Raw genomic sequence first — 27,491 nt, forward strand, 5'->3', positions numbered from 1 at the left:
GTGAGGTGATGATGAATATAGTTTTATAAAAGTACTTTTGTAATCTTTGTAGATAATTGATTAAACAACAATCATTTCACAATTTCTTCCTTCCATAAGCTTGGTTGCAAACAAATTGAAACCCTTTTCTAACAAGTCATAATAGAAGTAGCCTTCCTACAAGCAAAAAAATGTTAACTTACATATTTGTAATCACATATAATCATCAATGAAAAATGTTAACTTACATATAATCATTCAAGAAATTTTTTGAGAAATGATGATAGTGAGAGTAAGTGACTTCCTCAAATCAAGCTTCATGTTAAAGATAAAGGCTATGTATTGGAATGCTTGGTCATGTCTTGTGATAGCAATAATGTTTTTATTAAATATTACCTTCAATATCTTCTTTAAATTAATATAAAAAAATTCAGGTTTTCTAATTGAGTCAATGTTGTCACAAATATAACCATAGCTAAAATGTGTTTATTTTTTACATATAAATATGCATTTCTCCTTTGTTAGATATCAATTTTTGATTTGATATATTTTGCAATTGAAATTAAAAAAATATTTCATTCAATTGAATGTGAGTAGAGGAAAACGCTAATTTACACACTAGGATTTGCCCAATCAATTGGTAGAATTAAAATACCATAGTCGTGTCATTGAGTTCCTTTGATTTGTGATGTATCTTTTGTCCTAAATCTGCATACAAATTATAAATTTTATCTTTTAAACTAGCACTAAAATTTACCATCTTTTCCCTTAGTATGATGTACCTTTTAATACATCTATTTTTTCCCACAAGACAGGGACTGTTGTTCCACAGAGCCCTAGTTAGTTTTATTAGTTTGTATAAACAATAACATTAAATATTATATCATAATTAAATATTTCTATTATTGTAATTGATTTTATTTTCTTTCCCTACTCACGTAGTCAAGTTTTTAAAAAGAAACAAACTACAATGCTAAAAGGAAAGTATGAGAAGAATAAGGTTTCAATTTTTTAAGATTTTTTTAAGTGCAACATCAAAAAATCAATATGTGGGCTTAAATATCTAATATATTTAATATTTATTAATAGTGATATCCATTATAATCTAAATATTATAATAAATATATTATATATTAAGATTTTAAAAGATATTTTTTTATTTTGCATATATTTTGTAATTAATATTACTTGGGCAATGATCTTATAAAGTAGCATTTGCACCTCAAGGGTTCAAGGTGTAAGTCGATATGATAGTAAAAGTAAGAATTAAACGTACATTAATATTATAGAAATAATCATATAAAATTATTTTGGTACAAAATTTGTGTATTAGCATGAGACAACCATCAATTAACATGTATATACCATTGCATTTGTTTTTTCGATCCGTAAGAGGCCGAAGCCAAGGTTAATTATTATTATTTGTTTTGATTGATTATTAGTTAGAGTAGATTCAAACCCAAGACCTCTCAATTAAGAGGCTCACAATTCACCATTGTGTTGTAGGCTCTTGCCTTATATACTATTGCATATTGATGTTATTTTCAAGGAAAAAATAGAACTAGCAATTGCATGCTTTTGTGCATGCAATGATGAGTCGATAGGAAAGACAAACTAAAATTTTAGATAAATATTCTATGTAAACTTAAAAAAGAGTTAAGAAATAGTCAAAATCAAGGCCCATGTATTTATTATAAAGTTACCAACACAAATGGCATTCATTCATGCAATAAATGGAACAAGAAACTAAAAAAATTATTGTAGTGAAAGTAATTTAATAATCTTCCATTTAAATCTCTAAAAAGTGTTACCAAATAGTTAAAATCAAAACCTATATATTTACTACAATCCTACCAAAATAATGGTATAAACTTGATGAAAAATAAGCTTACAATTTCAATTGAAATTTTTCTAATCTAGCTCTTTGAATCTCTCAAATGCTACAATTGAGTGCTCCAAATAGAGTTAGCACATAAGATCAACAAATAAAAGGTCAACCTAATAATGGAAGTGTAACCATTGATCTTCAAAATATGATTTTCTTTGCCTGATCTAATTTGTATTGGTTGTTCCCACTGATCATGTCCATTAGGGCATTTAGAAGCCATAGAAAACCATGCATATGAGTGGAAGCTTGTTGTTGGCACTCATACCTACACTAATAATCATTTATAAGACTAACACTTTTAGGTAGCGCAACTTCCATGCGAGGTAGGAGGATACCAAATTTTGTGATTTGGTTGTGCAAGATAGGTGATTTCTCTTCTTGTATATTTTTATGAGTGTGTACAACACAAAGAAAGTTTCAAGCATATAAGATAATATTAAGGAAAAGTTATCAGTCTAATCTTTTTTATATTAAAATATATCAACAAATTATATAAAATTATATTTTAATATGAAATTATATTAAATTATGATAGACTAGGAAAGAAATAAGCTAAATATCAACAAATTCTATTAAGAAAATAATTAATAAACTAAAAGAAACAATATTATTTTCTTTAGATTTTATGTATATTAAAAAATAATTTATTAAATTTTTTTACTTTGGATTATATATATTAAAGCATACATATTAATGTTAATAAAGATTTTATTATGATTTCATTTTTTAAAACCCTTTTGTGGCAAGGAACAAGATTAATAACAAATATATAAAAACTAATCTAAATAGAAATAAAAATTAGATAAACATCTTGAAATATGTTGTATTCTAATTTTAAATTTCATCTGCAAAAGACATTATATAATTATTTATAATTTATTTGTATTTTGTATTCTAATTTTAATTTTAAATATTTTGTAGTATACTTCGTTCTCCAAACAAACATTATATAATTATATAAATTATCTTATGATGAATTTGAATTGATATTTTCAAATAGATACACTTTAAGTTATGTAGATATCTATCTATAAATGTTTTTTTATGGATAATTATGAAGATCATTATGTCAATGTTTAAAATAGAAAGGGTGAAATATTATTTCAATTGGATATTCAAAATATTATATTAAATAATATTTTAATGTAAAATTATATTAAATTATGATAGACCGTGAAAGAAATAAGCTAAACAAAATATTTTAAAATATATCAACAAAATCTATTAAGAAAATAATTAATAAATTGTAAGAAACAAAATGATTTCCTTTAGATTTTATGTATATTAAAATATATTTTTAAAAATAAAAAAAAATTGTGGATTATGTATATTAAAGCATACATATTAATGTTAATAAAGATTTTATTTTGTGGCAAGGAACAAGATTAATAACAAAAATAGAAAAACTAATCTAAATAGAAATAAAAATTAGATAAGCATCTTGAAATATTTTGTATTTTAATTTTAAATTTCAATTTAAGAAAACTAGAATTGATTTTAAAAATAAGTATGATTTGTAAAAGATTTTTTATTTTAAGAAAGATAAAATCATAATTATAAGAAAGTAAAAAATCACCAGCAATACTGTACAGAACTAAAATTAATGAGACCTATTTAAAAATAATGAGAACAACGAAATCAAATTAAGATGTGATCTGACCTCACACATTAAAGACAACCTATGTGATCTGGCATCATGCATTAAATACAATCTATGTGATCTGACCTCACACATTAAATACAATCTCTCTTTCTCATTTGTACAAGTTTCACATTTCAATTTAATAAACTAGAATTAAAATAAACAATTAGTAATATGAATCACACAATTCTTGAACCCTTGTAAAACTAATCTACCCATAAAATGTAAAATGATCTGATTATAGGCAAGGTAAAACAAGTGCCAAACATAGACTTTGAAATGGTGAAAAATCTGCACCCACTACAAGACCCATGGGTGGAATTGTTTTCCACCTACCATGCAAAAACTAATAGGGGACAATATTCAAGCCAAAAAGATTAAAAAAAATTTAAGAAATGATTAAAAAAACCATGTCAATAAGATATTGGGTGGGAAAATGGTGTTGCTCTCACACAGTGACTAACAAGGAAAGCTACTATAGAATAGAAAATTGATTAGGCTAACAACTTTTTCATCATAATTAATTTTTTTGCCACATAAAGCCTATCGACTTAATTATAGAAAAACAAAACATATTTTTTTAAAGAGATTTCATCTATATTTAAATTATTTTAAAAAATTAGAAAGATTGAAATCAAATATATTATTGAACATATTGAAAGAGTTAGATTTATGTAAAAATAAATTTAATGAATAAATTTATTTGAATAGTCCATTTTATTGCAATTTTTTACAATGAACTAAGGGTGTACAAATAAAGAGAGTTTATAAACATTTAATAAATTAATAATGATATGAAGGAGCTTATAAAGTTAACAAAATTAATTAGAAATATAATAATACAAAAATTTGAATATAGTATATTATAACATTAAAAGAATATAATATAATATAATATTAAGGGTTGTAGATGACTTATGACCAATTCATCATATTTTTGCATATTTTTGAGGTTTTTGGGCTAGTTTTGAACAATTTCACATGAGTTCAAGGTACTATATTAGTTCCACTTGGGTCTAGGAGAGTTTTAGGGTAGCCAACTAGATGTTAATGTCAATTTGCCCCTCTTATCTCTTGATTTCATTGTAATCTAACACCAAGAGTTTTGAGGCTTATTTATTATATTTCACCTCGTTGTTGAATGTTATGACTTTTGGTCATGATTTTGCACCTTGCAAATCATGCTTGATTGTTTGGACATATAGAATATAGTAACATTTTTTATTATTCATATATAGAGGTTGATTTCTTCTCTATTATTCTTATGTGTTTAGAACTTATTTGTGAGATATTTGATTTACTATTATGTTCTAAACCTTTATTTAGTCAATTTCCTTATGAATTTTGCATGCAAATCTGATATCCATAGCATAGATTTGTGATTGTGTTTCACATTTTGATTCTGAATCTATGAAAGCACAAATTTTTTCCTCTTCATATATCAGGATATCAAACCATGGATGTAATTGAATCACTATACATGATATCAAAAGCCTCCAATAACCAAAATATGAAAATGCTACTCGATAAACATTAAAATAAATAATAAACAACCCAAATTTATAAATCTACAAAGAATTTAATATTAAAAAAAATCAATTATTCATTTAGTCATTTATATAGGTGACTAATTATTGGTGACCAATTTTTTAGTCATTTATTTAGTCACTTATCAAGTTATCTAACCTTGGATTTTACCCTATGACCAATTTAGTCACTTATAAATTATAAAATATTAGTAGAATTTGATCACTTTTAGTCACATGACTAAAATTTTTATTCTTGTGACTAATAGTTTTAGTTGCATAGTCATTTATTTGTCAAAATTCTACTAGTGCAAAAATTAATGCAACAAGTTGGTAAGTATTTATTTCTAAATACTTAGCAAACTTTGTAAAGTATTTCCTACATTGAATTTGAAATTGAAAAATGAGGAATTCATTTTTAGAAGCATTAAACAAATAATGATGTATAAAGGGTAAAATGTAGTGTCTGTCAAATTGTTGTGAGTAATAAGTATTTATTAAGTATCGATTACGATTTTAATAGTGTGAACAATGTAGATGTTTTTGGTGTTGGAAGTCTATTGGGAAAGCAAGATACTAAAGGGGAGGGGGGGGTGTTAATCAAGATCTATGAAAATTTTAACTTTTTTAAAAATTATCAAATTGATATATTTCACCACTAACTCTTATCTCATCAATATCAAAAATCACATTAACATATAGAACACAATGATGTATCCAATCTCATCTACTTATCACAACCATAAACATGAAAGTAAATGATCAACACATAACACAAAGATTTGGTAACCCAAAAACCCTCTAACGTGAAGGTAAAACTGGGGTGGGGATGATACCCACAGATCTTCACTACTGCATTAAGAAAGTTCACCTATTAGGGTGGCAATTTTGATCACTTCTGATGATCTACCCTATGAGGGGTATGCCCTGCTAAGAGCTTACAATACTTTTTCATTCTACCTTGATTAAATGATTTAAAACTTACAACAAAGTAAGCACTCTATTAGGAGATTTACAAAGGTTTGTTAGGATCACTCTATTAAGAGATTTGCCCTAATTCACTTGCTAAAATGTATCAATACTCGATCCTACGATTAGTACTATAATGCTTGATTAGGGATCTCCTTTTTCCACTATCTGATCCTTCTCCGATTTGATATAAAAAAATTCTACACTTCGCTACTTTTCTTGGTCACTTTGGCTTGTTCCACCTTCAAACTTTTCTTTCCAAGGCATCCAAACCTTGCACACGTGCATACACTCTCACCATACTAAAAATAAGGTTTGGATCCTCCTAATATAACTAATTAGAGAAGGTTCTAGATCAAGATCAACAATCCATTTTTCTCCCTTTTGTTGCTTAAAGATTCCATTTTTTTGATTGGTTAAACACCTTGCATAGGGATTAATGACCCATGCCAAAATGTGTAATAATCTCCTTAAATTACTTCTCAATCATTAAAATACACAATAAGTCAGCCAAAAAATATTTATCTCAGTGTTTGTGCAATTCAAAATGAATATGTCAATATTGTCTTTCTCAACACATGAACATTCTTACTCTTGGTCATGATTGATCTTCATGTTGTCCCTCAGCTTTTGAATGCTTGACTCTCACTATATAACTCAACATGAACTGGTGTTGTGTTGCTCAACAAAAACTAACTTTTGTCTTACTTGGCATGTATAGGAGCACTCAATGACCATAAAATTGCTCAGTAATAACAATTGCTCAGCCTTAACTGAAATATGAACACTTCTAAATAAATTGATCGACCTTTAATAGATGGCTCAGTTGTAGTGATGATTGACCAACTCTATCAAATAAACAACTACGTGTTTGACACTAATAGAAAACAAACTATAGGAATCAACAGTTGGCCATACCTTTCCTTTCTATTTTGAGAGAAATTACAAATGAGTTTCTTCTTTTATCCTTTTAATGTTCTATGGATAATTTTTCATTTTGGAATAGCAATCAAAAGAGAATAGTGGTTGTATCCAAAGACCTTGTATGTTTTTTACCCAATCTAGTGTTGGCATTCAACTTTATCAATATCAATTTTTGTCTTCTTGAGTGTCAAACCTTGTGATTTGTGTATACTAGTAGCATATGTCATCGATAGAGGAATTTTCATGTCATTCCATCATGTTATTGGTTGTGTTGGTATGATGTTTTGGTTTTTTTGTTATCCCATGGTGGACTATTATAGTTGTTGCAACCTTTTTCTATTGTGTATTGTTACAAGTTCATTTGTTGGGAATAAGTGTATGAATAGGTCAAAACATTATTGTTTAATTTTTGTTAGGTTCTTGTTTGTGTGTCATTAAAAATTCCCAAACCATTTTTTTGGGTTCTATGTTGCACATATTTTTTAAGGTTTCTTGAAATTATACTTGTATTTTATTGTCACTCTCTTGTCTGTAATTTTTTTATAATTTTACAACTGTATTAAATTTGCAACATAGATTTTTTGTAGTTGTATTTAAGATGCATAAATAGATTTTCCCATCATAAATGGTAGTTGTACAAAGTTACATATGAGTATGATATTAATACCCTCAAAGAAAAGATGTTGATTTTGAGGTATTGCTTCCTTAAGCCTACTATCAATTTTTAAAAGCATCTTTTGTCCAATGAAGCTCATCTCCTCGATGAGAACATATCTTATATTGCTCATCTCTTCTTGTAGAGATATTAATGGTTGTGTATGGAGGGATTGCATGTCTCTGATTAGAATCTTTAGGCATGTATGTATTTTTGAGTCTTGTATATTAAATGCAGATATTCCTATTGGAGCAAGAACAAGGATTAGGTTTACTCATTATTATCCTTTTCTTTATATTGTGTTCTTATATAGTTGATGTAGTGAGAATCTAAGGATACCCCTATTGGAGGTAAATTAGATTCCTACAAATAACCACACAGTGGAAACACAACAACAACACAAGATTTAATAACAAATTCAACTCTTTATTCATAAAATTATATTTGTTTACATGCAATGTGCTTGACTATAAGGCCTTCCGAGTTCTGGCCAAATACAATAGCAATTACACAAACAGTTCTGCGAGAACCCTCAAGATCCAATCCCAACACTAGCTAGTCCAAATCCACACTAGTAGAAACCTCCAAGGAAGATCCCAACTTGTGCTTGCAAGCCCACCAAGAAATCTTCTTGTTTCCCAACCCTTAGCTACTAGGTTTCTATAATGCCCCGTCAAGGGATCCAAAGAATTAACCTAGAATTCAATAAGTTAGGTAGCATTTTTTTTTTTTAAACATGAAAGTAAATCACACATATAACTTATACACAATAACGAAAGCAATAGCAATGTCCATCTGAAAGTAAATATAACATACATAACAGGTTACATTCTTTACGGATCCCTTAATGTTGAATTACATCTATGTCAATTAATATTATTGAATCCATCCAATATAACAACCACATGAAATAATAATGATAAGTCCAATATTTATACATTACATCTCTAAATGCTCAATCATTCACTATACATGTCACAGGGTATGAAAAGCTTAAAAGAATATACATATGTAAAATAAAGTACATCATCCTATTCTAATCCATGATACATCAAAGTAAAGATAATCACATGATATACACGATACATCATCATTGAAGATATACATCCATCATAAAAATCAAACATAATAAACTAAGTGCATGGTTCCTCCCAACCGTTAATAGCATCATTAGACCATCGTGGGCCCTAGCCATCCCTCTGTGCATAACATTTCGAATCACCGAAGAGATCATCAGTATTAACATAGTAGGAATGTCACTCCTATCATATACTAAATCTAACATGCAAATATAAGCATAAGATAACATCATCTAACATATGCTAATCATCAATGAAAGGATACATATCCACCATCATGAAGGACACATCAGCCACCATGTCTCAATGAATCTCAAATGATAAGAGTGGAAAAAACACTACCACCCAACCGCGTGGTACCTAAGTGGTCCACTCCCACTATGCTGAGGAGATAATCTCAAGTCCCAAAAAGGCTATCCAAACACATAGCATAAATCTTTGTAAGTTCAGGAATCCTAAAAGTATACTAACTCAAAGGTTCCATCACAAAACTGACATCTAATTCTCAGAGGCACACAATCACATGTAGGAACCTACTATGCAAGTGGGAAAGTGTCATCGCATTTATCATGTACAAGTTACCCTGGCAGTTAGCCCTACTCCACAGGTCCATACTGATTTCATGCGGCCACTAGTATCCTCTCATACTGACAAGGCATACTATGGAATGCAAGGTCGCAACCATGCGTTCTCTCTACTCCCATCCTAGTATGTACAAGCACTCAAGGCATGGGCGAGAACAAAACACTTATCTTTTTAGGTTCATTTAGTTAGTATTAGGTGTGAATGTTTTCACTTATTAATCCAACTTACAATGAGTTACCCTGGCAGCCTCTTAGGGCCCCGGCCCCCATTGCAAGCCACTTCCCGACACTACATGCAGATATCCTACCCTAAGCTCATGGAATCATAAATCTCAAAATCACAAAAGATAATCCATAATAAAATCATCAAATATGCATAAAAGCATCAAATCTCCATGAGCAAGCATCCATAGAAAATCATGATCACAATAGCTCTCTATTGGCAACTGAAGTATCACTGATAATCAAAAGTATCCATTGGTTCTCAATACCCAAAATATATCTCATTCATACTGATCGAAGACTCTAAGATGGTTGACTCAAACATGTCACAACATGACATCATCAAGAATAAATCCACATTTCAGTCCCATCATGGTGACTAGAAAATAATCAAGGAAAACTGATCAATGAACCAAAAATGGTTAAGTCAAGTGTCTCATACATAAGAATCTCAACTATAACAATCAGTAATTACAAACATTACATAGAGCATTCCATCACATAACCATGGTTGGATTCATAAAGATCAAGATTAAAACATCATCATGACATCACAATCACATAACCCCCAAGCCTCTGGTAGACATCCTATAACTGGTCAACACTAGTCAACCCAAAACCCAAAACAAATAGCATAAAGAATATGTAATGCAAACTCATGTTTTGGTTTTGCTAAATTTACATACATGAATTTAAATGTGGAGGTTTCAATTTACGTTTTCCAATCTAGATATCAAGTGGAGAAATTTCACGTTTTACCTAACCCATGTATTGTATTGATAGATAAAAGTTTCTCCCTAAAACCCTTAGAATTAACTTCCATTATTCTAATGATGAATTGTTTATATAAACACTAGTTGAAAAAGACCCCCATCAATTTTAAATAATAATCGAGAATTTACCAATTCGTCTTCCCAATTAAAAATCATTAAATTGAACTTATATTATTCCACTATAATACTTTTAAAAATAATTAGTATTAAAAGTAATGCTCTATTAATACAACTATTATAAATTACATATATACATAAATGCTTATATGCACATATATATATATATATATATATGTAATTATAATAATAACATTTTATTTATATTTTTTTGAAAACGAAATATATAAAAATCAAAATATTGAAAAACGATTTCATATAACATAAAGTGTTTTTAAAAAACACATAACATAACTCAATTTAAATACTGTTGCCGCGGCATGCAGAGCTCTGTTGTCGTAGGGCCTGCGGTGGCAGCGAGTACGTAGTTCCTGCTGATGTCGTTGTACCTGTGATGGTAGGTACTCCGCACACCGAAGAGCGCGTGGGGCACGGGTTTCGTCCTTCCCACTGCGCATAAACAAAATATATACTTTTATTACTTTTCTCATAATGCATTTCGATTAATGTTTTTTTTAAAAACGTATTCAATTAAATTGTGATGCAATTTTATTTGTTCCCACTGCAGTATATCATTTATAACATTCGACTTTCAATTAAATAAATCTATATATATATATATATATATATATATATATATATATATATATATATATATATATATATATATATATATATATATATATATATACGCAGAGCTTTATACAACATAAATATAAAAATGTATACTTAGGCAGATCTGAAAATATATATATTTTTCCACAAAGAATATATATATACAATTTTTAAGAGTTTCTCATAAATATTTGCTCTCTAAATTCACTCAATAATTTCTAATGGATTTTGGCTACAATTAAAACCCTAGCCCCGTATTCTTTTCAAATCTATGCATACAAAGTTCTCTCCAATCAATTGAGAATGCATACAATTAAAATAGGAAAATCTTCAGAAGACATATGGAAGACACGAAGAAGACAAGGAATGCAAGATGCGAAAATAGCATAAGTAAAATCACAAGAATCTACCCGAATTCTAATGCTAATTTGCTCTTCCTCAGAAAACCCGCAGTGCAAGCTCCTCCCTTCTTCAAAGTTCTCGAGTCCTCCAATGCTCCAATTGCTCTCCAAACGCTATGTCTAAGCTTCTAGGAATGCCTGAATATAAATAGCTCTCAGGAAACACCTAGAATGTCTCTAGAAACAACTAGAAGGTGTCACCAACTAAGCATGTGTCTTTTCCAACCTTCTAGATGAGTCATAGGGTTGTAGACACCATGTGCTTAATTGATGCACTAACCCCCGTGTTGTTGACATATGAGAAATGAAAAGGTGCGTTAACTCCTAGGCAAGCTTATAACTCCAATTTACTTTTTATATAATTTCTATTTAAATCTTTATAACTTTCATTTTAATTTTTATAACTTTTATTATTATTATTATTTATTAATTACTTTATTATTATTTTATAATTATTATTAATTTTAATTTCTAATTTTTTTTTATTTAATTCTTTTTCCTCAATTAATTCTCATTTAATTAATTATAATCAAAATATCAAAGATCATGATATTTTATATTAATTTTCTCAAATAATTAATTTATTAATTAAATCTATTTATTAAGACTTAATTAATAGAAAATTCACCATAGACCTCCAAGATAAAATATGAAAACCTATCATAGAGCAATTCACACAAAATCAATCTAAAGGGTTAAAAATCACGAAATATGTCATCCGACACATTCGGTGGGTAAAATATCCAAATACTTGTCTTACCTCACTAGGACAATTGGTTTAAGGGTTTGGGATTTGGACTTGAGAATTTATCTCCCTTCTCTTATCATTGAGATAGCATAATAGGGTACGCTCATCCTGGCAAATTCAGGAAAGTCGATACCCGGTACTTGCAACCTGCAGAAAAACCATGCATGTACATACAATAAATATAATGCTAAGCTAAACAGGCAATGGCAGGAACTGGTGCATCGTGTAGATCCCGACTAAGCAGGTGACTACGACTCCCTTCCTTAACCACATCAGAAATGCCATACAATAAGAAAACACACACACCATACACATGCAAGTATGGGGTAAGTATCCATAATAAAACACATGAGATAATAAACCATCTAATTAACATCAAAAATAACTGAAAGCAATGTAATGATCATCATGCATACATAAAATGTAAAGTCTAAATGATCTCATCATATACCAATTGAATCCATAACATAATGTCTGATAATCTCAAAACAATAATATGTCTAGAAAAGATGTAAACGAGGGTAGGCACTACATCCACCCCCCCTTGAATTAGGCTTACTCCTGGAAGCCTACAAACAAGTAGGGATATAGCTGCCATAATCTAGCTGCATCCTCCCAAGTAGCTGAAGAATCATCAATAGGCTCCCATTGGACCCTTACCTGCTCGATGGTTTGACCCCTGAGGTTCAACTCTCGCTGCTCTAGAATATGAACTGGTTCCAAAGCCAGCTGCCAGTCCTCTACCTGCAACGCATTCCAATCAAAAAAATGTACAATATCAGGAATATACTATTGAAGCACTGAAACAAGGAAAATATCATGAATGCGAGCTAGGGTGGGTGGTAGAGCAAGACGGTAAGCAACCGGGCCAATCCTCTCTAGAATCTCGAATGGTCCCACAAAGCGAGGTGCTAGCTTAGAACCCTTTCCGTATCGGATTGGACTCTTTCACAGATGCACTCTCAAGAAAGCCTTATCACCCACAACAAACTGCTTATCAGTCCTATGAGCATCAACATACTTCTTTTGCCTATCCTGTGCAATAGTCAAGTGCTCACAGATACACACTACCTATTGCTCCATATCACGAAGCATCTCAAGACCCAACAAGATGTGATCCTCAAGGCTATACCAACTCAATGGTGTACGACAAGGATGTCCATATAATGCCTGAAATGGTGCCATGCCAATAGAACTATGATACTCGTTGTTGTAAGCAAACTCCACTAGGTAGAGATAGTCCTCCTAATGTGTCTGCCTATCCATCACATACATCTGTAACATATCCTCCAAAACCTGATTCACCCTCTCTGTTTGACCATCAGTCTCTGGATGATATGTCAAACTGAAGTTTAATTGTGCTCCAAGCTCATGCTGCAACGATGTCCAGAATGCAGATGTGAATACAGGATCCCTGTCAGAAATGATCTTTCTAGGAATACCATGTAATCTCACAATGTCACGCATGAAGATATTAGCTACAGAAGCTACTATGTAGGAAGACCTGATCAGTGAGAAATGTGCCACCTTAGTCAACCGATCAACGGTGACCATGATAGCATCATGATGAAGAACAGTCATAGGTAATCCTACTATGAAGTCCATGGAGATGATATCCCACTTCTAAGAAGGAATGAGATTTGGCTGCAAAAGTCCAGTCGGGTGCTGATGTTCTGCCTTAACTCTCTGACACTCAAGACACCTAGCCACAAAATCAGAAATATCTTGCTTCATCCTAGACCAAAAGAACAAACGTCTCAAATTAGCATGCATCTTCTTGACACTTGGATGTGCTGAGTAAGGTGTACGATGGGCTTCTGCTAAAATCAAGGTGCGAAGCTCATCCAATAATGGCACATAAATCCTCCCCAAATTTCTCAAAAGACCATCTGATTCTCGAACGTAACCTGCAAACTTACCTTCCAAAGGTCTTCCTAAATCTATCTCTCTGCACACTTCCTGATACCAAGAATCTATAGGAAGTGCCTGAAGAATCCAACTCCTCAAATCCACACTAAGAGTCATAGATGATACCACATGTCTCTTGCGACTCAAAGCATCTGCCACCACATTCTCCTTACCCTGAATGTACTTAACCTCAAAATCATATTCACATAGAAACTCCATCCATCGCCTCTAGCGAGCATTCAAATTAGGCTGGATGAAAATGTACTGAAGACTGTGATGATCACTATGTAGCTCAAATCTATGCCCCAACAAGAAATGTCTCCACCTTGTCAAAGCATGAACTACTACTACTAACTCAAGATCATGCGTAGGGTAGTTTAGCACGTGATCCTTGAGCTTGCGTGATTCATACGCAATCACCCATCCATTCTACATCAACACTACCCCAATCCCTTCAAGAGAAGCATCTAAACACACCATGTAATCACCTTCTAGATCAGGTACAGCTAAAATCGTTGCACTCGTCAAAAGCTCCTTGAGCTTCTGAAAAGCTTCCTCACATTTCTCTGTCCACACGAACTTCTTTCCTTTCCTTTGAAGAGAAGTGATAGGATGTGTTATCCTAGAGAAGTTCTGGACAAATATGCAATAATAACCAGCTAGACCCATGAAACTATGGATCTTTGACACATTAGTCGGTGTAGACCAATCTATTATCACCTGAATCTTTGCAGGATCCACTGAAATATCATCACCTGAAATGACATGCCCTAAATACTAAATCTCTAATTTGAAGAATTCACACTTAGTTGCATTGGCATAAAGCTGATTGTCTCTCAAACACTGCAATACCAACCGCAGGTGTTCCTCATGCTCCCTCTGAGTCTTAGAATATATCAATATGTCATCAAGGAACACAAGTACAAACCTGTCCAGATAAGATCGGAACACACCATTCATCAAACTCATAAAAATTGATGGAGCATTAGTCAACCCAAAAGGTACCACTGTGAACTCATAATGCCCATAGCGCGTTCGAAAAGCGGTCTTGTCAATATCGACTTACTTGATGCAAAGCTGGTGGTATCCTAACTTAAGGTCAATCTTGGAGAATACTGTAGCTCCCTTGATCTGATCAAATAAGTCATCAATCCTAGGCAGAGGATTCCTATTCTTAATAGTCACCTTATTCAACTGTCTGTAATCAATACAAAGGTGCAAAGAACTGTCTTTCTTCTTCACAAAGAGCACTGGAGCTCCCCATGGTGATACACTAGGTTGAATGCTCCCTTTGGCCAAAAGTTCCTCTAGCTGAAGACGTAGCTCACCCAATTCCTATGTAGTCATGTGATAAGGAGCTTTAGAGATAGGCTCCGCTCCAAGAATCAGATCAATACCAAAATCAATGTCCCTCTTTGGAGGCATGCCTAGAACCTCACTTGGAAAGACATCTGCGTACTCCTGTAAAATTGGGTGATCTAAAGTTTTCCTCACAGGATCTTCCTCATCAAGATCATTTATCATAACAGCAAATATCTGACATCCCTTATGGAAACTCCGCTTCAATTGCATAGCAAAAATCATCCGTAGAGATATAGGCCTTGGTATCCCAACTATCTTCACATCATTCCCTTGATCATCTTGGCACATAATAGTCTTCTTCCTGCAATCTATACTGGCTCTATGAGATCCAAGCCAGTCCATGCCTAAAACCACATCATAGGAACCAAGGGGTATGACTCGAAGATCCACTGCAGTAGCAAAGCTTCCCAAGCTAAGCCCACACTTATGAACTACAGAGTCTGTGGAGACCTTAATGCCTGAGGCTAGTTCCACTTGCCAACCATGAACTTGCTTCACTGCATCCAACTTACACTTAGAAACTATAGATGGTGAAATAAATGAATCTGTAGCTCCTGAATCAAACAATACTGAAAGAGATATACCTCAAATAGCACCTGTGGTCTCTACCACTGTTCACTGATGATCTGCTTGACGGTGATCAACTGCTGCAAATACTCTATGAGCTCTACCTGCATCACCAACTGTAGGCTCTAAAACTGTAGGTCTAGGTCCTAAAAACTGAGGTGCTCGCTATAGACACTGAGCTGCATAATGTCCAATCTGACCACATGAAAAACATTCTATATTTATGCCAGATCCCCTACCCATAGGTGGTACATTTGATTGCTGGCGACTGTTCTTGCTAACGAAAGACTGGCTACTCTGAGCTGGTTGATTGGGCTAATTTTGTTTATTGCATTGAGTATTGTGGTTGTTCTTGGAATTAGAACCTTTGCCACCACCTTGAGCCTAAGAATTCGATCCCTTCTATTGCTGTGTCTGCTAAGACTGTTGCTAATATTGTTTCCCCTTAGAGAAAGAAGACTTCCTGTTACCACCTGAATTGTAGTTGCCTTTAGATCCTGATGTTGTTGGTGCTCCTAAAAAACCTCCTTGACCAAGGTTGACACTCTGCTCAACAAGGATAGCTCGACGTATTGCATCCTTGAGGGTTTTTGGCTCAAATACCTTGACACCCCCAATTATACGGTTGTTCAAACCCCTAATAAAATGTTGTGTAAACTAAGCTGAATTTTCACTGAATCCTAAAAAAGACATGAGCTCATAAAACTTACGCTCATACTCGGTCACTGACATAGTGTATTGTCTGAGATTATGAAATTCATCTGCCCTTTGTTGTTTCCATTCCTCTGGTAGGAATCGTTCACAGAAACTTTCTAGGAATAGTTCCGACGTGACACTGCTCATATCGATTCCCAGCTTCTTCTCCTCAATTGTCCATCAAGTGGCCCCAAAATTCTCTAAATTAGTGATCGCAAATCTTGCCTTAACATTTTTGTCAAAATCCTGCATGGCAAAAATCCTGTCGAGGGAAATAAGCCACTGTTTGGCCACATAACCAGAACCTTGCCCATTGAAAGGCTTAACCTTGGATCTTGAAAGATCCTTTATTTGAGTGGACACAATGGACCTCTGACGATCCTTCCGAGGACTCCTAGATCTAGGTCTATGCTCTTGTTCTGTCTGGTGTGCTTTGGGTTGTTCTTGAACAAGAGGTAGACATTCTAGAATAGTCTGCATCATCTGTCTCAAACCAACCTCTTCAGACTCAGCTTGGTCCTCTCTACGGCTCTCTTCCTGCTGCCTACTAGTGTGCTCTCCTCTACTCTCTTCATGAGCCGATCCCTCATGGGCAAACTCATGGACACTAAAAGCTCTGCCATGACCACGGCCTCTACCATGGCCTCTAACAGAAGACCTAGTCCTAGATACCATCCTACAATAGTACAAAGTACTATTATAATCAAAAGACACATGTTTGCAATAGACTAAGTTAAATTCTATGTTTAGGTTTAAGTAAAATTTTCAATTTTGAAACCAAGTGTTGAAGTATAAAAAAAATATACAAGTAATAGTTCAAGTTCTATTTCAGTTCACCTAGTTTCAAGTTGAAGAGATACACTTAATAGTTCAAACTTCTAGTTGTTCCAAAATACTCAGAGCTCCCAATGTAGAAACTCGGGCTCTGATACCAAATGGAATGCCCCGCTAAGGGATCCAAAGAATTAACCTAGAATTCACTAAGTTAGGTAGCATTTTTTTTTTTTAAACATGAAAGCAAATCACACATATAACTTATACACAATAACGGAAGTAATAGCAATGTCCATTTGAAAGTAAATATAACATACATAACAGATTACATTCTTTATGGATCCCTTAACGTTCAATTACATCTAAGTCAATTAATATTATTGAATCCATCCAATATAACAACCACATGAAATAATAATGATAAGTCCAATGTTTATACATTACATCTCTAAATGCTCAATCATCCACTGTACATGTCACAGGGTATGAAAAGCTTAAAAGAATATACATATGTAAAATAAAGTACATCATCCTATTCTAATCCATGATACATCAAAGTAAAGATAATCACATGATATACATGATACATCATCATAGAAGATATACATCCATCATAAAAATCAAACATAATAAACTAAGTGCACAGTTCCTCTCAACAGTTAATATCATCATTAGACCATCGTGGGCCCTAGCCATCCCTCCATGCGTAACATTCTGAATCACCGAAGAGATCATCGGTATTAACATAGTAGGAATGTCACTCCTATCATATACTACATCTAACATATGCTAATCATCAATGAAAGGATACATATCCATCATCATGAAGGACGCATCAGCCACGATGTCTCAATGAATCTCAAATTATAAGAGTGGAAAAAACACTACCACCTGACTGTGTGGTACCTAAGTGGTCCACTCCCACCGTGCTGAGGAGATAATCTCAAGTCCCAAACAGGCTATCCAAACACATAGCATAAATCTCTATAAGTCCAGGAATCCTAAAAGTATACTAACTCAAAGGTTCCATCACAAAATCGACATCTAATTCCTAGAGGCACACAATCACATGTAAGAACCTACTATGCAAGCGGAAAAGTGTCATTGCATTTATCACGTACAAGTTACCCTGGAAGTTAGCTAAACTTCATGAGTCCATACTGATTTCATGTGGCCACTAGTATCCTCTCATTCTGACAAGGCATACTATGGAATGCAAGGTCACAACCATGCGTTCTCTCTACTCCCATCCTAGTATGTACAAGCACTCGAGGCATGGGCAAGAACAAAAAACTTATCTTTTTAGGTTCATTTAGTTAGTATTAGGTGTGAATGCTTTCACTTATTAAACCAACTTACAATGAGTTACCCTGGCAGCCTCTTAGGGCCCCGGCCCCCATTGCAAGCCACTTCCTGACACTACATGCAGATATCCTACCCTAAGCTCATGGAATCATAAATCTCAAAATCACAAAAGATAATCCATAATAAAATCATCAAATATGCATAAAAGCATCAAATCTCCATGAGCAAGCATCCATAGAAAATCATGATCACAACAGCTCTCTATTGGCAATTGAAGTATCGCTGATAATCAAAAGTATCCATTGGTTCTCAATAACCAAAATATATCTCATTCATACTGATCGAAGACTCCAAGATGGTTGACTCAAACATGTCACAACATGACATTATCAAGAATAAATCCACATTTCAGTCCCATCATGGCGACTAGAAAATAACCAAGGAAAACTAATCGATGAACCAAAAATGGTTAAGTCAAGTGTCTCATACATAAGAATCTCAACTATAAAAATCAGTAATTACAAACATTACATAGAGCATTCCATCACATAACCATGGTTGGGTTCATAAAGATCGAGATTAAAACATCATCATGACATCACAATCACATAACCTCCAAGCCTCTGGTAGATGTCCTATAAGTGGTCAACACTAGTCAACCCAAAACCCAAAGCAAATAGCATAAAGAATACGTAATGCAAACACATGTTTTGGTTTTGCTAAATTTACATGCATGAATTTAAATGTGGAGGTTTCAGTTTACGTTTTCCAATCTGGATATCAAGTGGAGAAATTTCACATTTCACCTAACCCATGTATTGTATTGATAGATAAAAGTTTCTCCCTAAAACCCTTAGAATTAACTTCCATTATTCTAATGATGAATTGTTTATATAAACACTAGTTGAAAAAGACCCCCATCAATTTTAAATAATTGTCGAGAATTTACCAATTCGTCTTCCCAATTAAGAATCATTAAATTGAACTTATATTATTCCACTATAATACTTTTAAAAATAATTAGTATTAAAAGTAATGCTCTATTAATACAACCCTTTTATTAATACAATAATCATCTATTATAAATTACATATATACATATATGCTTATATACATACATATATATATGTGTGTGTGTGTGTGTGTGTGTGTGTGTGTGTGTGTGTGTGTGTGTCTGTAACGCCCCGCCAAGGGATCCAAAAGAATTAACTTAAAGTTTCACTAAGTTTGCTAAACATTTTTTTTTCTTAAAGTAAGAAGGTATAACATACACATCAAACACATAGTAGCAGAAGCAATAACATGTAATCATCGACAACATACATTGTAAGTTACATTTCTTAAAGATCCCAAGACGTTGAGTCACGTTTAAATTTAATTAATTCTAAGTCTAACAACTATCACATACATATGAAAGAATAATCAAAAAGTTCCATGTCCATAATATACATTTGTTCCGAATGCCTCTCGGCAAATTAATTCGGAATGCTCAATCATCCACTGTACAAGTCACAGGGTATGAAAGGCTTAAAAGAATATACATATGTAAAGATAAATATACAACATCCTCAAATCCATGATACAAAGTACAGTAAAAATATATGAAACTATTCCCCATACATGATACATCCATACATCCATAATGATAAAACATCTATCATAAAATCTAACCATCCATCATAATAATCCAAGAACATAGTGAAGGTAAATGCCAATCATGAAAACTCCAGCCACGGTGACCACGGAACGGATCTCAATGGTAAGAGTAAAAGCACTACCACTCGACCGCGTGGAACCTAAATGGTCCACTCCCACCGCGCTAAGGAGATAGTCTCAAGTCCCAAACAAGGTATCAAAACACAAAACACAAGTACTCTCTAAGTCTGGGAAATCCTAAAAGTATACTAACTCAAGGGTTCCAACATAGATAGACATCTAGAGCCAGAGGCACCACAAAGACACGTAGGAAACCTAATATGCAAGCGGGAAAGTGTCATCGCAAAAGTCACGTAGAAGTTACCCGAGCAATCCCTTAGGAATCCTGGGTCCCTACTGATCCCTGCGGCCACTAGTATCCTCTCGTACTGATGAGGCACACTATGGAATGAAAGGTCGTAACTAAGCGTTCTCTCTACCCCATCCTAGTCTGTACTAGCACTCAAGGCATGGGAGAGAACATACAGTTATCTTGTTAGGTTCATTTTCTCCCATTTATGTAAATGTTTTTACTTATTAAATCAACTTATAATGGGTTACTCCAAGCAGCCTCTTAGGGCCCCGATCCCCATTGCAAGCCACTTCCCGACACTACACATAGATAACCTACCCTAGGCTCATGAAATTACAAATCAAGAATCATAATAAAATCACCTCAGTCCTATACAAGCAACTGAAAAACATCATAAAAAGATAAGCCACAAAATTACATCAGTTCTTCATGAGCAACAGATAAGCATCAAATAATAATCATATGATCATGACAGTTCTCTATCAGCAACTGAAGGCATCAATGATAAATCACAAAATCCAATGGTTCTCCAATGAGCAACCAGAAAGTATCTCAATAGTAAATTACAATACTGTTCGAAGACTCCAAAATGGTCAAGTCAAAACATGACATCATCAAGAACATAACCACCACTTCAGTCCTCTCAAGCGACCGAAAAGCAATCCAAGTATAACTGATCGAGACTCAAAAATGGTTATCAAATATAACTGATCGAGACTCGAAAATGGTTAAGTCAGGTATCTTAAATACATACATCTCAGCTTCACACAAGGAAATTGGAAAGCAATAACAAACAGTAAATACAATCATGTCATAGAGCACTTCATCACATTACCATGGTCGAGTTAAGAAAGATCGAGACCAAATCATCATGACATCACATTCACAACCCCGAGCCTCTGGTAACAACCTAAACTGGTCAATACTAGAACAATCCCAAAATATAGAGAACACATAGAAAACATCAAAGTCTCAGAGATTGGATTTGAAAGTATATAATTGAGTTAAGGTAAGGTTTATGTTTCAGTTTAATGTCGAATTCAAGTAACTAGGTTTTCACAACTACCCTTTATGATTAACCCATTTCTATAATAACTTTCATTAGATCAATAATCCAAATCTATAATTTAGTCAATTAATATTCATTATTAATTAACTTAATTAAACTAATTTTAATTAAATTAATCAATAATTGCTTGTTCTACTACTTATCTTAATCTATTCATTAATTGTTAATTTATTAATATTTAACCAAAATTATTAATAAATTAATATTCACAAACTATGTTAAATGTATTATTATTTAATAATTAAATATTACTAAAGATTAAAATATTTATTAATTAAAATATATTAAAAATTTATTAATTAAAAATTTTAAATAATAATAATTTTTTTTTTTTTATAAATAATAAAATTATATATAAAAAAAATGAAATAAACAAAACTTTAATACATACGTTTAAAGCCCGTCGGCTCTGCCGCAGGCCTGCGGCGGCAGGTACTCTGTACCTATCGTCGTAGTACCTGTGATGCAGGTACTGTCGGCCGTCGGCAGTGGGGGTGGGTACGGGTGATTCCCTCCCCCCCACTTAAAACATTAATTTATATATATATATATATATATTTATGAATATTATTATTATTATTATTTAAAAAAAAAAAAACAGCGATTTGTTTTTAAATCGTTTTCTATAAATAAATAAATAAATATATATATATATATATATATATATATATATATATATATATATATATATATATATATATAAACTAACTCAATTCCTCCTTAATATATAATATATAAATATATTAAAGAATTGCCTCTTTCATTAAATTGGTATAGAAATATAGTCAATCAGAACTTCTAATTTAGAATTTCGGTATTAGATTCAACCCTTTCTCATTTAAATCTCATGTATACAGAAGTTTATTGACAAACATCTGATAAATTCCAATATCGTAATGTTTAAACATTCATCACAGAGAATTCAGATTTACAAACCCCAGACACAAAGAAGACAAGAAAGATAATTGCGTATTTAATTGATAAACAAAAACACAAGACCCTACCTGATCCTGATGCTATTATGCAATCTCCAGGAATTGTAAGAGAATTCGCTCCTCTCAATAACCTTCTTCTGGAAAACTTTCTTGGTATCAGCCTTCTGAAATTCGCTTCCAAAAGTAGTCTCCCAAAAATTTTCGTCCAAAAACGTGTCCCAATTCGTCTCCTTCAAGAATGAACCCCCAAAGTTGTGATAAGCAATTTTCTCCTCAAATCAGGGCACTAATTGTGCGTTCACCCGAGAAGACTCTTTGCACAACTGAGTTAACTCCAAATTAACCTTTATTATCTTTTCTTTTATTTTGCATTCATCTTTTATGCACATTAAGTTGATTTATTAAATAACTTTATTTAATATTCTACTTGACTTCTATTTTAAATTAATTTATTACTTTAATCTCATGTGCACTTCATGAAATTAAAATAACATTATTAATTTCTATTATTTAATCTTTTAATTTAATTCTCATATTTAAACTCATGCTTAGATCATGCGATCTAGAATTCTTAATAATTTAATATCTTTCAACTTTTTAAAATAATTTTAGAAACTTAATTGATAACATATTTAATTAATTTAATTAACAATAATATTTAACATTTATTTAAAAATGAACTCTAAATATATTATTATTAAATTAAATAAATATTATCCTGTTCTAAATTTATCTTTGAACTTTAATTTCCAAATTTAATTCTTTTATTTAATTAATTTCTCAATTAATTAAATATTAAAGATATCATATTAATTCTCCATTAAATTAAATCTTTAATTAATCTTTTTAATTAGACTTAATTAATAGAAAATACACCAAGAACTTATAAAGCAACATAAGAAAACCCTACATAGAAAAACACATATTAAACCAAAACAAAAAGGGTTATAATCCCGAAATTACATCATTTGATGCATTCGGAGGGTACTTAACTCAGATACTTGTCCTAATTATCAATTAGGACAATTGGCTAAAGGGTTTAGGAATTGGACTTAAGAGTTTATCTCCCCTCTCTTACCATTGAGACAATGCGATAGGGTACGCTCATCCTGGCAATTCAGGGAAGTCGATACCCGGTACCTGCAACCTGCATAAAATCCACGCATGTACAAACACAATATTCTAAGCTAAACAGACAATGGCAGGAAGTGGTGCATCGTGTAGATCCCGACTAGCAAGTGACTACGACTCCCTTCCTTAACCACATCAGAAACACCATACATAAATAAAACAAACACACACACCATACACATGTAGTATGGGGTAAGTATCCATAAGAAGCACATGGAATAATAAACCATCTAACTAATCATCATCGATAACTGAAACCGTTGAATAATCATCATACATGCATGAAATATAGAGTACCAAGTAATCTCATCATATAATAAACTGAGTGTAAAACAACATCTGATAATCTCTAAAATAATAATACTAATCATCAAACATAAATTGGCCTAAAAGAGTTTGGCAATGATAACAGAAATGCGACTTAGGGGCAGGCACTACAATATATATATATATATATATATATATATATATATATATATATATATATATATGTATGTATGTATGTATGTATGTATGTATGTATGTATGTATGTATACATAAATACATATATATATATATGTGTGTGTGTGTGTGTGTGTGTGTGTGTGTGTGTGTGTGTGTGTGTATATATGTATATATATATGTATATATATATATGTAATTATAATAATAACATTTTATTTATATTTTTTTGAAAACGAAATATTGAAAAACGATTTCATACAACAAAGTGTTTTTAAAAAACACATAACATAACTCAATTTAAATATTGCATAAATATAAAAATGTATACTCATGCAGATCTGAAAAAATATATATTTTTCCACAAAGAATATATATATACAATTTTAAAGAGTTTCTCATAAATATTTTCTCTCTAAATTCACTCAATAATTTTCTAATGGATTTTGGCTACAATTAAAACCCTAGCCCCATATTCTTTTCAGATCTATGCATACAAAGTTTTCTCCAATCAATTGAGAATGCATACAATTAAAATAGGAAAATCTTTAGAAGACATATCGAAGACACGAAGAAGACAGGGAATGCAAGATGTGGAAATAGCATAAGTAAAATCACAAGAATCTACCCAGATTCTAATGCTAATTCGCTCTTCCTCAGAAAACCCGCAAGGCAAGCTCCTCCCTTCTTCAGAGTTCTCGAGTCCTCCAATGCTCCAATTGCTCTCCAAACACTATGTCTAAGCTTCTAGGAATGCCTGAATATAAAGAGCTCTCAAAAAACACCTAGAATGTCTCTAGAAATAGCTAGAAGCTGTCACCAACTAAGCATGTGTCTTTTCCAACCTTCTAGATGAGTCATAGGGTTGTAGACACCATGTGCTTAATTGATGCACTAACCCTCGTGTTGTTGACATATGAGAAATGAAAAGGTGTGTTAACTCCTAGGCAAGCTTATAACTCCAATTTACTTTTTATATAATTTCTATTTAAATCTTTATAACTTTCATTTTAATTTTTATAACTTTTATTATTATTATTTATTTATTACTTTATTATTATTTTATAATTATTATTAATTTTAATTTCTAATTTTCTTTTATTTAATTCTTTTTCCTCAATTAATTCTCATTTAATTAATTATAATCAAAATATCAAAGATCATGATATTTTATATTAATTTTCTCAAATAATTAATTTATTAATTAAATCTATTTATTAAGACTTAATTAATAGAAAATTCACCATAGACCGCCAAGATAAAATATGAAAACCCATCATAGAGCAATTCACAAAAAATCAGTCTAAAGGGTTAAAAATCACGAAATATGTCATCCGACACATTCGGTGGGTAAAATATCTAGATACTTGTCCTACCTCACTAGGACAATTGGTTTAAGGGTTTGAGATTTGGACTTGAGAATTTATCTCCCTTCTCTTATCATTGAGATAACATAATAGGGTACGCTCATCCTAGCAAATTCAGGGAAGTTGATACCCGATACCTGCAACCTGCAGAAAAACCATGCATGTACATACAATAAATATAATGCTAAGCTAAATAGGCAATGGCAGGAAGTGGTGCATCGTGTAGATCTCGACTAAGTAGGTGACTATGACTCCCTTCCTTAACCACATTAGAAATGCCATACAATAAGAAAGCACGCACACCATACACATGCAAGTATGGGGTAAGTATCCATAATAAAAACACATGAGATAATAAACCATCTAATTAACATCAACAATAACTGAAAGCAATGTAATGATCATCATGCATACATAAAATGTAAAGTCTAAATGATCTCATCATATACCAACTGAATTCATAACATAACATCTGATAATCTCAAAACAATAATATGTCCAGAAAATATGTAAATGAGGGTAGGCACTACAGTTTCTCAAAATTTTCTTTTCTACCACATCCTCTTCTCCAAGTTGGATGATCGTTAATTTTACTCACTTCTCTAAATGAATGAATGCCTAAAGACTCCACAAGACCCCTTACTTATACCCAACTAAGCCATATGTTAGCCTAGCCCAATACAAATTAAAATAAACCCTTACATTAAATGTCCATGCAAGCCACAAGTCATCTGCAACACAAATTAAATACCTATATACAAATTAAATGTCAAAAGGTGGCTCACAGATAACTTGGGTAACACAAAAGTGAAGACCAAATTGAGTATGAGAAACCACCATCGAGCAACAACAACCCACCAAGCATAACCAAGCCCCTCATTAACCAAGCCACTCGGTCAAACCAACTGAGATACCAAGTATATGTCAAGTCCTCCTTCATAGACCAAGTCCCTTCAATAATCAAGCAACTTGAGCAACACTACAACCAAGCTACACTAAGCTCCTAGTGTGTGTCGAGATCTCAGAAGCATCATCAAGCTCCTTTGGTGATCAAGTGCCCCCAAGCTATGCCAAGCTCCTTCAACAACCATGCACCTCTGAGATTACCAAGCCCACCCATCCGCCAAGTTCTCAACCAAGAATTGTCAAGAGATGACTAAGTAACCACCTCTACTAAGCATCTCTTCTTCAACCGAGTATTAGTCCAAGCAACTACCAAGTCTCCTCCCATGAAATTCAAAGTAGCCATCGAGAAAACCCAAGATGCTCCTGTATTAGTAGTTGATGAGATAGTATTTCCCAACTCACTTTTTTCCTTGTATGATGATATATAATGGTTTACTAGAAGAGATGGCTAGTTAATGTCTAATGATAGTAAGTGCATGTTCTTGTTCTAAAGATAAATTGTTGTTATAAATGTGCACATCTATGGTTGTTTGCATCTCTTGTTTATACCTAAAAAGTTGGGTGCAATTTCATGCAAAGGTAGTGAGACATTGTATTTTTCCTAATTGTTGTTGTTTTCAAAATTACATTGACCTAGCATTGCAATATCATTTACGTTGATAGTACCAACAAGTCTCATTTGAGATAGTAGTTCCTATTCATTCATTTCTCCATCATCTGGATTGTTCATTTCTTCATCAGATGATGCATTATAATCCATATTAGCTTCAATTTCATTTATTCTATAAACATTCCATGTGGTGTATTTTTGTGCTTCCATTTACTTTAAATTGTTGATGATTTCTTCTTTTACTTTCTCGATTTCTTCATCATTTTTTTTAGAAATGTTTATACAATAG

The sequence above is a fragment of the Cupressus sempervirens genome, chromosome 10 (genome assembly GCF_028749045.1).
Source record: "Cupressus sempervirens isolate cs-2001-9-10 chromosome 10, ASM2874904v1, whole genome shotgun sequence".
NCBI classification, from domain to species: Eukaryota; Viridiplantae; Streptophyta; class Pinopsida; order Cupressales; family Cupressaceae; genus Cupressus; species Cupressus sempervirens.